At 47.1% G+C, this 15,824-nt stretch overlaps 1 protein-coding gene across 1 annotated transcript in view; it reads right to left on the bottom strand.

Annotated features, from left to right (window-relative positions):
• The window catches only part of LOC146045753 (cytochrome P450 2D6-like), a 47,995-nt gene extending 38,951 nt beyond the window's left edge, over positions 1 to 9,044 (bottom strand). The window contains exon 1 of the mRNA XM_083164799.1: positions 8,862 to 9,044. The gene's annotated coding sequence lies outside the window, so the exon portion shown is untranslated. The remainder of the gene's footprint in view (positions 1 to 8,861) is intronic.
• Positions 9,045 to 15,824: the final 6,780 nt, after the last annotated feature.

Raw genomic sequence — 15,824 nt, 5'->3', positions numbered from 1 at the left:
ATATGTATAATGTACAGACCACAAAACATCTTGCTATGTATATTATAAAATATTAAAACTATGCTATTTAGAAATATTGTATATATATATATATATATTTATTTAGAAAATTAATATAGACTCACCCCTCCTTTCTGAAACAAAATCTTCAAGTATTCTCTGAACAGTGTGTGGACAAAAGTTTTCAAGTTCTCTGCCTTCAAAATGTGTGGCCTGTTTCCTCATGGAGAACATATATATACACATCATCCAGTTAGCACATCTGTGTTGCATTTGTTTCATTTGAATATTCATGAGTTGTGTTCCAAAGTTAAAGACTGGCATAACAAATATATAGAATATTACCCAAAACACAGCTGTTTTCAGAATATAGTGCTTGATAAAATAAAACCAAAAATGTGATGTATAAAATACTTATCCTTATTATTAAATAAATGACAGATATGTTTCAACATCAACAGCCTACATAAGACCTATATATACATGTGTATGCTTTTTAATTTAAAATATATACCTTATCCACCACCCCTGTGTAATTTGATTGAGATATATATATATATATATATATATATATATATATCTGATTTAAATAATATAGCATTTTATCCATATTTTATTCATCACATAATATAATGATACCATCACATTACACATATATATATTTATATATACTGTATATATATATATATATATATATATATATACTGTATATAGCTATATATATATATATATATATATATATATATATACTTTATATAAATCCTTTATTTATCAGCATTGATAATGTTCAGTTAAATATAATACAGTATATATATAAGTTAATTCTGTAGTCTCTAGCTCCGTCTGGAACTTGCTTGCAACTGCAATACATGACCACTAGATGCCACTCATGCTCTGTTGCAAAGATTTCATGGCCTTTCTTTGTACTGTCTAAACTAATTAAACGGTTAGCCGTGTGAAAATGTTTTTTTCAGAGGTATGTGCTTTCTAATGAATATAATTGTTACCAGCCCTGCTGTGCTGTCTACGCTAATTGCGTCATACATAAATGTCAACGTCTTCAAAGACTATGGAATCCGGTGTTTAAAATTACTTTTGAAAATTACAATCATCCGTCATATCTGATGTCTTTCTAAAAGTAACACTATACTTCTCACGCTGTGTGTCTTTAAATTTAAATGCCTACAACATGTCAGGCCCAGACTGAATGGCTCTGTATCTTTAAATGCATAACATATGTATACCCAGACCTCTTTGTTATGTACGCGGATATTTCATTTATTTTAAAAGCAAGAAGGTCCTTAGATGCTGTGGAAGTTATCGTGTGGAATATAACTTTTTAGCTCCTGTATCTTTAAATGCATAACATATGTATACCCAGACCTCTTTGTTATGTACGCGGATATTTCATTTATTTTAAAAGCAAGAAGGTCCTTAGATGCTGTGGAAGTTATCGTGTGGAATATAACTTTTTATTTTTATTTTATTTATTTTTGATACACGGTTGGTCAGCCACATCGTTGTAGCGCTTTTGGCTCGTTCTAAGGTAAGTGTTATTATAGTTGGTAATGATCTGCCTGTATTATTCACTGTGAAAGATCTATGAGCTATACCAAATCACATTGCCCTTGTTGATTTATATCCGATACGCATATCATATTCCTAGAAAAATATGGTATACAACAAGATCTACTTTTTCTCACATCGGATCTTTTAAATTTATTTTTCAAAGCTTTATAATATTTATCAAAGCCGCAAAAACTCCCCGGCTTTAATACGTTATAATACCTGGCTTTCAGCCGGCTGTTTTGATGATCGGCGTTGCGCGACATCCTACACAAATCAAATTTGATATAAAACAAGATCTACATTTCTACGAATTATATATCTGTTGTATACCATATTTTTCTAACAACTTTTTTAGCATTATGTTTAGAAATTCTTCCAGCTGGTTAAGATAACATTAAGCGAGCTTTATATATGTGTTATTTCACATAGTCAATATCAGTGTATGAAGTTACAGCCTCAAACCAATTATATTTTAATACGGGGGTTAATATTATTTATACCACTTTGATATCAAACGTGATACGATCATATCAAGTTTGATATCAAATTGTATAAATGGGGGCGTGGACAACCTGTATAAAAGGGGCGTGGACCTGTCAAAACCAATTAGTTTGAAGAAAAAGTGTGCCTTATCTACTGATAACCCACGTAACTCGTCCTGACAGTCTTTTGCTGCACCTACAAGATAAGTGATTATATTCAAGCTTACTCATCTCTGTTCTCTGTTACTGCAAACATTTTCCAGTAGTGTCAGGTATACTTAGAGTGACCAACCGTCCCGGTTTGCCCGGGACTGTCCTGATTTAGACCTCCTAAATCCCGCGTCCCGGCCAAACCCATCCCGGGATGCAGAAAGTCCCGTTTTAACTAAATTATTGGTGTTGTTGCCTGGTGACGTGCCGGGCAGCTCACTGCTCTATCCGGCCGCACAGCATTAGACTTGGAGTGTGGGAGGAGAAGCTGTTACGCTGTGTGCGCCGCCGCCTCCCCATCATTGGAAAGTTCGGCCGCCGCGTGACCGTGTCCCCTCCCACTCTCCCAGTAATGCTGTGCAGCCAGCCAGGGCGGGTGCGATCAGGCAGCATTACTGGGAGCGCAGCGCCGGCACCGCGTTAATGACCTGCTGCTGCCTGTGCTGGTGAGCCCCTGGCGTGACTGAAGGAGGAAGGTGAAGGCGGTGACCCGACGGCTGCTGGAGCCTGCGAGTCGACTCTGCGAGACTGTCAGTCTGCTCTGCGTCTGCGACGGTGTGCTACTGAGTGTGCCCCCTGCCTGTATATGCGGCCGGGTGAGTCACTCTGTGAGGGGGAGGGGGGGTTGTCGAGCCGCGACCCCCTGTCCCGGGTTGGCCACATGGAAAGTTGGTCACCCTAGGTATACTTTGCTAAGTTGGTAACGATCGTGAACGATCTAGCACTTAAATACTGAACAATATCGGTAATGATATCATTCAGTGATGTCACCAGCACCCCATAATGCATGATATAGTCAGATTTGACTGCATGTTTAAGACGATAGGGGGATTGTTAACAAACTGCGGGAGTGCGCACCGTTAAGGATACAGTGAGTAAACTCAAAACGAATGTCACCGTAATATCGTTAGTTGGGTAAAATCACATCGTGTGTACCCAGTTTAAGGTAGAATTCCACAGAACAGATATTTCAATGTATACATATCTAAGGGGCGTATTTATCAATACAACAAATAAAGTCCCAGATTTGTTTCTTATGTCAGCTCATCGTACTGAAAGAAATGAATTACTGGGGCAATGTGGCAAAAGCTACTGCAGGGATAGGATTGGAGACGTCCCTGCAATGTGTAAAAAAAAAAAAAAAATTTATTAAGAGGCCTCTATAATTCTGGGTTGGGGCGCAGCAGAGGAGCTACACGTGTGACCGTTACCAGATGGTGAGTATGTCGCCCTCACAGTGCTGGGATCCAAACAAAGGTTTAATGCTCCTTACAGCACTTTTCTATGAGGACCGTTCAAGTCAAAATGACGGCTCCCTGAATATGACATATGACGAGCTGGATATGATGTATGATGAGCTGGATATGACATATGACGAGCTGGATGTAACATATGACAAGCTGGATATAACATATGACGAGCTGTATATAATATATGATGAGCTGGATATGACGTATGACAAGCTGGATATAACATATGACTACAACCAGCTCGCCATACATCATATTCCGCTCGTGATATGTCATTTCCAGCTCGTCATACATCATATCCAGCTCATCATACTGTACGTCATATCCAGCTCGTCATATTCAGGGAGACAAGATTTTTACTTAATCGGCCCCTTTTCCTGTGTGAGTGGTATAACTAGAATAGAAGAATAGAATAGAATCAACTTTATTGGCCATGTATGCAGGGCCGGCGCTACCCACTCAGCAGCTCCTGCAAAGCAGGGAGGCGCCATGCTGAAAAGGCGCTGTCTCCCTCCCTGCTCTGCTAAAGCTGCCTCAGCCCTCACTGTCACTGCCTCCTGCATGCCGCCCGCAGCACCTGTCTGACAGCGGGCGGGAGGCAGTATAAAGAGCTGCTCTCTGCACCACGAGTGCACACAGCCTGCACACCGCCCGCAGTGACTGTCTGACAGCGGGCCACAGTATGGAGAGGCTGAGTAGCTCCCTGCACCGCACACACACTGTCCTCCTCCTGTGACCTGCCCCCTCTTCCTCACGGACACTTGCGCTGAGGCATGTAGCGCTGTCTGTGAATGCCTGGATGACATGCCCTGTCCGGATATGCCCCCTTCCCATTGCTACCTGCGCCTAGCCCATAACGTATGCGATTCTCGTAGCGTGTATGGGCACCTTTAGTGACTGCAACATTTTGCGGACACAGCACTGAGATGGTGTATGCATACATGTACATGCACCCGAGATCCTCCATAGGATTGCATGTTGCATACACTCCCACAATCGGGCTGCAGCTCGTTGCAATGGCAATGTGAAAGGGCGCAAAATTTATGGTTTGCAGGAGGGCGCCGGACACCCTAGCACCGGTCCTGCATGTATGCTTGCGCACACTAGGAATTAATTACATTAAGACATTACGGGGGACATTTACCAATATGAAAAACCTAGTTTTTCGTATTGGTATTTCCCCTACGGCTGCATACGACTGTTTTAGTCGTATGCAAAGTCGTGTTCCGGAGGGGAAATTACAAAGCAGTCATATACGACTGCTTTGTAACCCTCCGATGGTGTAACAATTCGTATTAGCGGCACATATATACGGCCGCTAATACGAATGTTTCTAGCAGTCTGCACGGATCAGTCAGATCCGTGCAGGCTGCAGAGTCTAAAAAAAAATAGAAAAAAAAATAAATTAAAAAAAAAAAAAAAAAATCGGCGTGGGGTCCCCCCCACAGCCGAAACCAGCACCAGGCTGACGGAGCCTGGAGCCGGTAATTAAAAATCAGGGAACCCGACAAATAGGGGTTCCCCGATTTTTAACAACCAGCCCCAGGCTCCAGCTCTGGGGCTGGTTCCCAAAATACGGGGGACAAAATGACTAGGGGTCCCCCGTATTTTAAGAACCAGCCCCAGGCAAAACCAGCCAGCAGGGTAATGCCACAGCCGGGGGGAGACTTTTTATACAAGTCCCCCCGGCCAAAGCATTCATCCCTACCGACCAGTCAGCCTGGCCAGGGGCCCTGGGGGAGTGGGGACCCCCCCAATGAAGGGGTCCCCCCCCTCCAGGACTTACCTGACCAGGCTGAAGCCTGGTACTGTCCCCGATGCCCCTGGGCGGTGGGCATCGGGCTGATTCAAGTGTAAAAAAAAAGATGAAACTATTGTTTTTTACTGTGGCACTACAAGTGCCAGCAAGCCTCCCCAGCAAGCGGGGACTTGGAGAACCACAAGTCCCAGCCTGCTGGGCATTAAAGGGCCCGCTGGCACTTGTAGTTCCACAGTTAAAAAAATAGTACAATAAACACACACTGACACAATGAAAATAAAAGTTTAATACATACATTACACACATACTGATACTTACCTTTCTTGATCCCGTAGGTAGCCCTCTGTCCTGGTGTCCGGTGTCCTGTGTCGTCCTCCAGGTCCATGTCGACGGTCCGTGTCGTCCTCCAGGTCCATGGCGGTGTCCGGGTCCGAAGAAATCCATGTTGGAGCTGTGGAAGGAAATCCTACTCACCTGGTCCTGTGCTGAAGAAGTCTTGTCTTGGTCCGCATAATCCAGGTAATCTTCATGCTGTCGCCGGTCCCCGCACTCTGCATCGCACTGAGGAGAGATGTTTCCTCCTCGGCGTCTGCACTAAGAATGAATTCTGGCCAATCAGGAGCCGCCTAGCGGCCAAACAGGAGCCGGCTCCTGATTGGCCAGAATTCATTCTTAGTGCAGACGCCGAGGAGGAAACATCTCTCCTCAGTGCGATGCAGAGTGCGGGGACCGGCGACAGCATGAAGATTACCTGGATTACGGCGGACCAAGACAAGACTTCTTCAGCACAGGACCAGGTGAGTAGGATTTCCTTCCACAGCTCCAACATGGATTTCTTCGGACCCGGACACCGCCATGGACCTGGAGGACGACACAGACCGTCGACATGGACCTGGAGGACGACACAGGACACCGGACACCAGGACAGAGGGCTACCTACGGGATTAAGAAAGGTAAGTATCAGTATGTGTGTAATGTATGTATTAAACTTTTATTTTCATTGTGTCAGTGTGTGTTTATTGTACTATTTTTTTAACTGTGGAACTACAAGTGCCAGCGGGCCCTTTAATGCCCAGCAGGCTGGGACTTGTGGTTCTCCAAGTCCCAGTTTGCTTGTGAGGCTTGCTGGCACTTGTAGTGCCACAGTAAAAAACAATAGTTTCATCTTTTTTTTACACTTGAATCAGCCCGATGCCTACCGCCCAGGGGCATCGGGGACAGAACCAGGCTTCAGCCTGGTCAGGTAAGTCCTGGAGGTGGGGGACCCCTTCATTGGGGGGGTCCCCACTCCCCCAGGGCCCCTGGCCAGGCTGACTGGTCGGTAGGGATGAATGCTTTGGCCGGGGGGGACTTGTATAAAAAGTCTCCCCCCGGCTGTGGCATTACCCTGCTGGCTGGTTTTGCCTGGGGCTGGTTCTTAAAATACGGGGGACCCCTAGTCATTTTGTCCCCCGTATTTTGGGAACCAGCCCCAGAGCAGGAGCCTGGGGCTGGTTGTTAAAAAATCGGGGAACCCCTATTTGTCGGGTTCCCTGATTTTTAATTACCGGCTCCAGGCTCCGTCAGCCTGGTGCTGGTTTCGGCCGTGGGGGGACTCCACGCCGATTTTTTTTTTTTTAATTTATTTAATTTTTCTATTTTTTTACACTGAAGCCTGCACGGATCTGACCGATCCGTGCAGGCTTAAAGCAAATACGACAGGGAAAGCAAGGTGTATTTTCCTGTCGTATTTGCGTGGGTGTTTTACACCACTTAGCAGCCGTATTATCAGTACGGCTGCTTAGTACATCAGGAACCACCATTCTTTTGAATGGTGATTCCTGTCGTATCCTATCGATGGTGTAGACATTCGTATTTGTAAATACAAATACGAATGTTCCATCTTTAGGAATACGAATTGTTGTAATTTTGGGATTGTAAATCCCGAAAATACAAATTCGTAAAAAAAAGGTGTATTTCTGCCTACGAATACACCTTTTTTCTACGAATCCATTTTAGTAAATTTCCCCCTACATGTGGGGAACACATGCCTGCCGAGCTGCACAGTGCCTAGGCAGCCATCAGCAGCGCTACTGGTCGCTGCAACAGCCAGGTAGGTAACATTAAGCAGAGACAGTACTGTTATCATATATGGCGGGATGTACTAACGGGAAAATGCGGTAAAACACCCGGTTTACCGCATTTTCCTATGTATTAAAACCCCGCCGCCCCGTCAACGCATTGTAGGGTACACTATAGAAGCCTATGGGCTTCTTTCGCCGCCCGCGCGCCCCCCCTCCCGTCCTCCTTTGATCTCCTCCTCCCCCAGGTATCACAGCCGGGAGGACATCCGGCTTTAGGGGGGAGGAGCAGAAGCAGGGGGACGCTGGCAGCCACCGGGAGGTGAGGAAGACCCCCGCAGACCACATCACTGGTATTGCGGGGGTCTCCGTCACTGCAACCCGATGCTAGCCGCATATGTTAGTACATATGCGGCAACATCTCGGCGGCTGTTACGCGAAGGGCGGCGATGTATATTAATACATCCCGCCCATAGGGAGCACATACCCGCCGAGCTGAACAGCGCCTAGGCAGCCATCAGCGGCGCCACTGGTCACTGCTACAGCCAGGTAGGTAACAATATAAGCAGAGACAGTACAGTTATCACACAGGGAACATATTTGGCTGAGCTGCACAGCTCCTAGGCAGCCATCAGCGGCGCCATCTTGATCATGCTGCTCAAAGGCAGCAGTAATAATATTTTTATTTATGTAGCACTTTTCTTCCAAAGCTGGCACACCCTGCCAGCTTGTTGCTGGCAGGGTGTGCAACCAGCGAAGGTACAGCATACAGGCTTTGCATACAGTGGGGGCAGAGGTATATGATGAAGATCATGGTAAAGAAACAGTAAAACAAAGAGTAATACATAGCTTTCCTCAGCTCAGAGGCGGAGACAGATGGTAATTTAGGAAACGCAAAAATAAAACATGGCAGTGTTTCGGTTAATGTCCATGCCGCTTACCAGCAAGTAAAGCCCCCTATCCACTTGCTGATACTGGCGGCAGCAGGGACCCTGGGTACATACACACTTGCCAGTGTCATAGGATATAGCATCAGAGCACTAACTCACCATTGGGTGACTTGCGGCACCTATATATTATTATTATTATTTATTATTTATTAACAGTTTCTTATATAGCGCATACAGATTCCGCAGCGCTTTACAGAGTATAGTTGAACATTCACATCAGTCCCTGCCCCAGTGGAGCTTACAATCTATATTCCCTACCACATGTACATGCACACACAGACATTATAGGGTTAATTTTTTTGTTGGAAGCCAATTAACCTACCAGTATATTTTTGGATTGTGGGAGGAAACCGGAGTGCCCGGAGTAAACCCACGCAAGTACGGGGAGAATATACAAACTCCACACAGTTAGAGCCATGGTGGGGATCGAACCCATGACCTCAGCGCTGTGAGGCAGTAATGCTAACCATTACACCATCCGTACTGCCCTTTATGCTACTTATACCCCTTTCACATTGCACAAATAACCAGGGTTATTACATACAGATAGTTACTTACAGTTAGGCAGACTCTGTACTCACCTCCCTTATGTTCTTTAGGGGATTGGAGAAGTCCATCTGCAGAATGTTGCCCACTATGGGCAGTGCTGGGGGACCGGGAGGGAAACCCTTTGGCCGAGACAGTTTCCTCCATAGTATTACCAGGAGGATGATCCCAAGCAGCAGAGCAGTGCTGACCTCCATGCTGGCTGGTAGCTGTTTCTCATACAGGCCCTTATTCAGATCTGTGCGGATATTCCCGCATTCTTACGGAGCGGTCCGCACGCCACGGTGTTTTGCCGCATGCGGCCATCGTCCGTAGAAACGCCCACGTGTCCTCCGCATTCGGACGGACTCACTCTTTAAGAACAGGGCGTGTTTACGGACGACATACAAACCATGCGTGTGCGGGAGAAACACTCCGATTCTGCACGGTATTACAGAGTATTACAGAGTATGCTCGGAAATACCGCATCCGACCGGGAGCCAAGCGGTGCTACCGCCCGTAAGCGGAGTATTTACGCCAAACAACCCACTATTAAGTATCTTCTGCAATACATCACATGACCCACTTATTCAATTACCTATCCTCATAAAAAACTGCTTATTTTGAATTGGAATCAATTAGATGCCAATATATCCTTACAAGCATGCCTAACACATGCATTGCACACATTAACCCTTACAGCAATTGAAGCAGCAATGGTTTCAATTAAAGCACTGACAAGCGTCCTATTAGTGAGTAATGAGTAAAGGAGTCGATTCTATTGGGTTCAGGTGTTAATGCTTGTAGTCATTAGGCGTACGTTCGCCTACCGCATGAACGAGTGGTGTCCGCAAAGCAATAGTACACTTGTGGACACCGCACATTTCTTCCCTTTTTGATCGCGTGCATTCGGAGTGGTATCCGAATGTACGCCCCCCAACATAAGTGTACTCCCCCGTGTCCGCCCATGTTTCCGCCCCGTTTTGCCCACTTTGAAACTACGCCCATGTGTCATTCCGCATGACGCCCATAATACGCCCATATTTCCCGACTGATTGCGGGGAACAGTTTGGGACGGGATTTGGCCGAACTGGTACGGAGTCAAGGCCTGGCACATGCGCGTTGCGTTCTCCACGCATGCGCAGACGGCGTAAAGACGCGATCCGAAAGTATGCGGTAAAGTCCGCGTCAATCAGAATAAGGGCCACAGTGACTCCTGCTCAGGGCCTCACACTGCTTCCTATAACACAAAGTACAACAATGAGCCTCCCCTTCCCACAGGGGAAGCTGTGATAGTAATGTAGGTGTTTGCTTACACTTCCCTGCCCTCAGGGCTATTTTTCTGCAGGCTCCAGCAGGAACTGTGGCCCTTATTCTAGTTCACTCTTCCTGACAAAATATTTCTTAGATGGACAAAACCATGTGCAGTGCAGGTGAGGCAGGTGTAAAACCCCACCCAAATCTAATTATCTCTGCACAAGTAACACCTGCCTCACCTGCAGTGCACATGGTTTTGTCCATCTAAGAAATATTGGTACTTGTTTCCTATCTGGGCGCCCAGGTTTTCTACGTACGGCACCGTAATGAAATCGGATCGCATCGCATCGGATTCGGTACTCGATGATGTACGATGGTATACGATGCGATGCGATCCGATTCCCCATAGGTAACAATGTGAAATGGCTCAATTTAGCCAAATTATCATAGGAACAATAGTAAATGGGCCAAAAACACCCCTGAACATTGAACTGTCCCCCCAAAAGTAGTTGACGCCACCCCGCCATCAACGTGAACCCGAAGCGTGGCGAGCGCAGCGAGCCCGCGAGGGGTGGCGGTACGCGTCCTCCGACCTTTTCATGCCCTACTATCCACTAGGGCGTGGAGTGAGAATAGAATAGTGTGGCGAGCGGACGCGGATACCTTAACAGGTAAACGCATCCCTTCGCGGGCTTCCCAGGTGTCCATGGCGACGCAGACACCTGGGAAGCCCGCGAAGGGACGCGTTTACCTGTGAAGGTATCCGCGTCCCCTCGCGGGGCTCGCTGCGCTCGCCACGCTTCGGGCTCGGTGGCTCGCTGCGCTCGCCACACTATTCTATTCTCACTCCACGCCCTAGTGGATAGTAGGGCATGAAAAGGTCGGAGGACGTGTACCGCCGCCCCTCGTGGGCTCGCTGCGCTCGCCACGCTTCGGGTTCACGTTGATGGCGGGGTGGCGTCAACTACTTTTGGGGGGACATTCCACTGCTCTGTGGGTTTTTTTGGGGTTTCTGGCCCATTTACCATTCTTCCCTATGCTGATTTGGGTAAATTGATCCATTTAACATTGTTTCCTATGGGAAATCGAATCGGATCGCATCGCATCGTTCAATATCGTGTATGTGTATTTGTGGTATCCGATGCGATGCGATCCGATTTTTATACGGAGAATAGCATGGTGCGCAATTAACTTAGTGGGTGCCCAGATAGGAAACAAGTACCGAAATATTTTGTCAGAATGAGTGAACTAGAATAAGGGCCACAGTTCCTGCTGGAGCCTGCAGAAAAATAGCCCTGCCTGACCTGTTCTGTATCACAGGGCTGATCTCCGAAAATCACTACTACATACCTCCCAAATGTCCGGATTACAGCAGGACAGTGTCGCTATCTGCAGACTGTCCAGCTGTCCCTCCAACAGCTAGCAATGCCCACGGTTGGGCGGGCAGTTGGGGGGAGCTGGAGATCACCGCTAATCACTGAAGAGATGCTGTGCACCTGTGCACGGCATCTCTTCAGGACAGGGAGAGAGCCAGGGGCCACCCAGTTGCTAGGGGAATGCCGGGCATGCCCCCCAAAATTGGGGTCATTCTGATAGGCCACACCCCCTCTGTCAGAAACCCCACCCACCCGTCAAGTAGCCTGCCCCTTTTTTAAACCAGACAAAAGATTTTAAAATGTTGCTGCTAAGCAATTTCCAGAGATCTGTGACCACAGTTTAAGCAGTGATGGGGTAGTTGATGATGGCCCATCACATTAGCAAATTGTGCCATTGTAGCCCCTTTTTGTACACATGTGCACTCAGGATTTTACCATTGGGGTAGGAAGATGCGGTGAAGGCCGGTTACACATCCGCTCACATGCGGCTGCACGGAGGAAAAATCATTCGATGGTCACTCACCATCGGATGATTTTTCCTGCCTTCATTGATAAAAGTACCCTGCTCTCTTAAAGCGCCCCTGCATCCTCAGATTCGTGCAGTCCAGTGTTGCCTCACCCTTATATCCTTTAGATTCGTGCAGTCCAGTGTCGCCTCACACTTCTATCCTCGATTCGTGCAGTCCAGTGTCGCCTCACCCTTATATCCTCAGATGCGTGCAGTCCAGTGTCGCCTCACACTTATATCCTCGGATGCGTGCAGTCCAGTGTCGCCTCACACTTATATCCTCAGATGCGTGCGGTCCAGTGTCGCCTCACACTTATATCCTTTAGATGCGTGCAGTCCAGTGTCGCCTCACACTTCTATCCTCGATGCGTGCAGTCCAGTGTCGCCTCACACTTATATCCTCAGATGCGTGCAGTCCAGTGTCGCCTCACACTTATATCCTTTAGATGCGTGCAGTCCAGTGTCGCCTCACACTTCTATCCTCGATGCGTGCAGTCCAGTGTCGCCTCACCCTTATATCCTCAGATGCGTGCAGTCCAGTGTCGCCTCACACTTATATCCTTTAGATGCGTGCAGTCCAGTGTCGCCTCACACTGATATCCTCGATGCGGGCGGTCCAGTGTCGCCTCACATTTATATCCTCAGATGCGTGCGGTCCAGTGTCGCCTCACACTTATATCCTCGGATGCGTGCAGTCCAGTGTCGCCTCACACTTATATCCTCAGATGCGTGCAGTCCAGTGTCGCCTCACACTTATATCCTTTAGATGTGTGCAGTCCAGTGTCGCCTCACACTTATATCCTTTAGATGCGTGCAGTCCAGTGTCGCCTCACACTGATATCCTCGATGCGGGCAGTCCAGTGTCGCCTCACATTTATATCCTCAGATGCGTGCAGTCCAGTGTCGCCTCACACTGATATCCTCGATGCGTGCAGTCCAGTGTCGCCTCACCCTTATATCCTCAGATGCGTGCAGTCCAGTGTCGCCTCACACTTATATCCTCGGATGCGTGCAGTCCAGTGTCGCCTCACATTTATATCCTCAGATGCGTGCAGTCCAGTGTCGCCTCACCCTTATATCCTCAGATGCGTGCAGTCCAGTGTCGCCTCACACTTATATCCTCGGATGCATGCAGTCCAGTGTTGCCTCACATTTATATCCTCAGATGCGTGCAGTCCCGTGTCGCCTCACATTTATATCCTGATATCCTCAGATGTGTGGGGTCCAGTGTCGCCTCATATTTATATCCTCAGATGCGTGCGGTCCAGTGTCGCCTAACACTTATATCCTCAGATGCATGCAGACCATTGTCGCCTCATACTTATATCCTCAGATGCGTGCGGACCAGTGTCGCCTCACCCTTATATCCTCAGATGCGTGCGGTCCAGTGTCGCCTCACAATTATATCCTCAGATGCGTGCAGTCCAGTGTCGCCTCACACATATCCTTAGATGCGTGCGGTCCAGTGTCGCCTCACATTTATATCCTCAGATGCCTGCAGTCCAGTGTCGCCTCACACTTATATCCTCAGATGCCTGCAGTCCAGTGTCGCCTCACATTTATATCCTCAGATGCGTGCAGTCCAGTGTCGCCTCACATTTATATCCTCAGATGCGTGCAGACCAGTGTCGCCACACACTTATATCCTGAGATGCGTGCAGTCCGGTGTCGCCTCACATTTATATCCTCGGATGCGTGCAGTCCAGTGTCGCCTCACATTTATATCCTCAGATGCGTGCAGACCAGTGTCGCCAAACACTTATATCCTGAGATGCGTGCAGTCTAGTGTCGCCTCACACTTATATTCTCAGATGCGTGCAGTCCAGTGTCGCCTCACACTTATATCCTCAGATGCGTGCAGTCCAGTGTCGCCTCATACTTATATCCTCAGATGGGTGCGGTCCAGTGTCGCCTCACATTTATATCCTCAGATGCTTGCAGTCCAGTGTCGCCTCATACTTACTGTATATCCTCAGATGCGTGCAGTCCAGTGTCGCCTCACACATATCCTCAGACCATTATTTAAACTGTGGGGGAGATATATCAATCCTTCTAAAGAGTGGAGAAGTCCATAGCAACCAGTTAGCATCTATCATTTTATAAAATGTACGCAATACATGCTAGCTAGAAGCTGCTTGGTTGCTATGGGCAACCTTTCTACATGACCTCTTTTCCTCCCTTTAGGATGGATACATCTCCCCCTATGTTAGTAAAGTGACTCTTATCTATTTGGATCCCGTGTGAGAATAGGTACTGAAGGCAGCATGGCATCCACAATGCAGGACCGGCAACAGAATTCTTGTGGCCACATACACGCATATCTTGGCGGGCCCTCCTCCCCATCAAGCCCGGTAGTGGTGTGGAGCAGGGAGGGAGTAGTACTGCAGAGCAGGGCAGGAGGATGGGAGTAGTGGTATGGCGCAGATAGGGAGGGAGGGAGTTGTGGTACAGAGCAGAAAGGGTGGATGGGAGTAGTGGTGTGAGCAGATATGAAGGGTGGGATTAGTGGTGTGGAGAAGGGAGGGAGGGTGGATTTTGTGGTGCTGAGCAGATATGGTGGGTTGGAGTAGTGAAGCGGAACAGGGGTGGAGGGTTGGAGTATTAGTGCATGGAGGGAGGGTGGGAATAGTGTTGAAAGACGTGCCATATAACGGCTGTGCCCATCAGTGCTCGGGGCTCACTTCACTGGTGACCAGACGTCTAATTGGCTTGGGTCTGAGCAGTTGGGTTCTGGGCGCCTGGTTGGTGGTGAAGCTGGGTGTCTGAGTGGAAGGAGGTCTCGAGTCTAAGCGGCAGCAAAACCAAAGTCTAAGTGTTGGAATGCCAGATGGCTGAGCGGCAGGGAGCCCAAGCAACAGGGGTGCTGGGTGTCTGAGCTGGGGGTTGGCTTTGGGCCCATCAGATCATTGGGGCACAGGACAACTGTGTATATGTTATACTGTCTCTGAGGAAGCAGCTGATTTGATTAAAGGTGGTGAAACGCTTAAGTCAACACTTTTCTGGTACCAGATCTGTTCCTGCTGGATGTGCTGACTGTGGCGGACCCAGATATGGTAAAGGAGTGTAACCTACAACCGGGAGTCAGGAGCCTTTTTGCCTGTGATTCATCTACAGCTATCTGCCATTTCTCTTTGGTGGACAAGAAAAACTATCACCTTAAACAGCTTGACTTCGCAAACCTATAATCAACCTTCACAAATATCAGAAGCTTCACTTGTTTGGCAGAACTAACCATCTACATTTGCCTTTATAAAGAACTCTCTTTTCATGATTAATGCGCATACCATCTTGCAGAACACCATCAGATGCATGCTACTATATATTGTTCTATATATTGTTCTTGCTACAAATTGGTCACATATTTAACAAACCATTCATGTGCATGTGTTCTTTCTGTTATTTACTTTTATTCTTATTTTTATCTCCATTTTTATAATTGTTGATATATGTTGTAAAGATGAAGATGACACATTTTTACTAAATTTTTCATAAAAGTGTCAATATTTTACTATATATATATTTTTTTATTAAAATAATTCCATTATAGCGCAGTGTCTTTTGTTTTATCTTGTTTTTCTTCTTTGTGGGGTGGTAGCCACAGTTCACTGCAGCTTTAAGAGGAATTCATCTAGATCTGGCTTAAAGTAGTCTTCCAAGCGCGCAGTCATACTCTTTTCTTTGTACGAGAGTTAACGAAATGCATAACACGAGAGATTTCCCGTCAACACCATGGCTGAGTGTTTTGCCTTAGAAGCAAAGGGTGCAAAACCCAAGAAGTACAAATTCAAGTGTTTCGTATGTCACAAAATTGGACACACAGCTTCAGAATGCAGGATGAAGAACACTTATGGTACGCAGAAGTGACACAACAAGAAAAA

This window comes from Crinia signifera, chromosome 11 (assembly GCF_055691185.1).
Source record: "Crinia signifera chromosome 11, ASM5569118v1, whole genome shotgun sequence".
NCBI classification, from domain to species: domain Eukaryota; kingdom Metazoa; phylum Chordata; class Amphibia; order Anura; family Myobatrachidae; genus Crinia; species Crinia signifera.
Note: the sequence above shows the minus strand (reverse complement) of the source record. Positions and strands in the feature narration are given on the sequence as shown.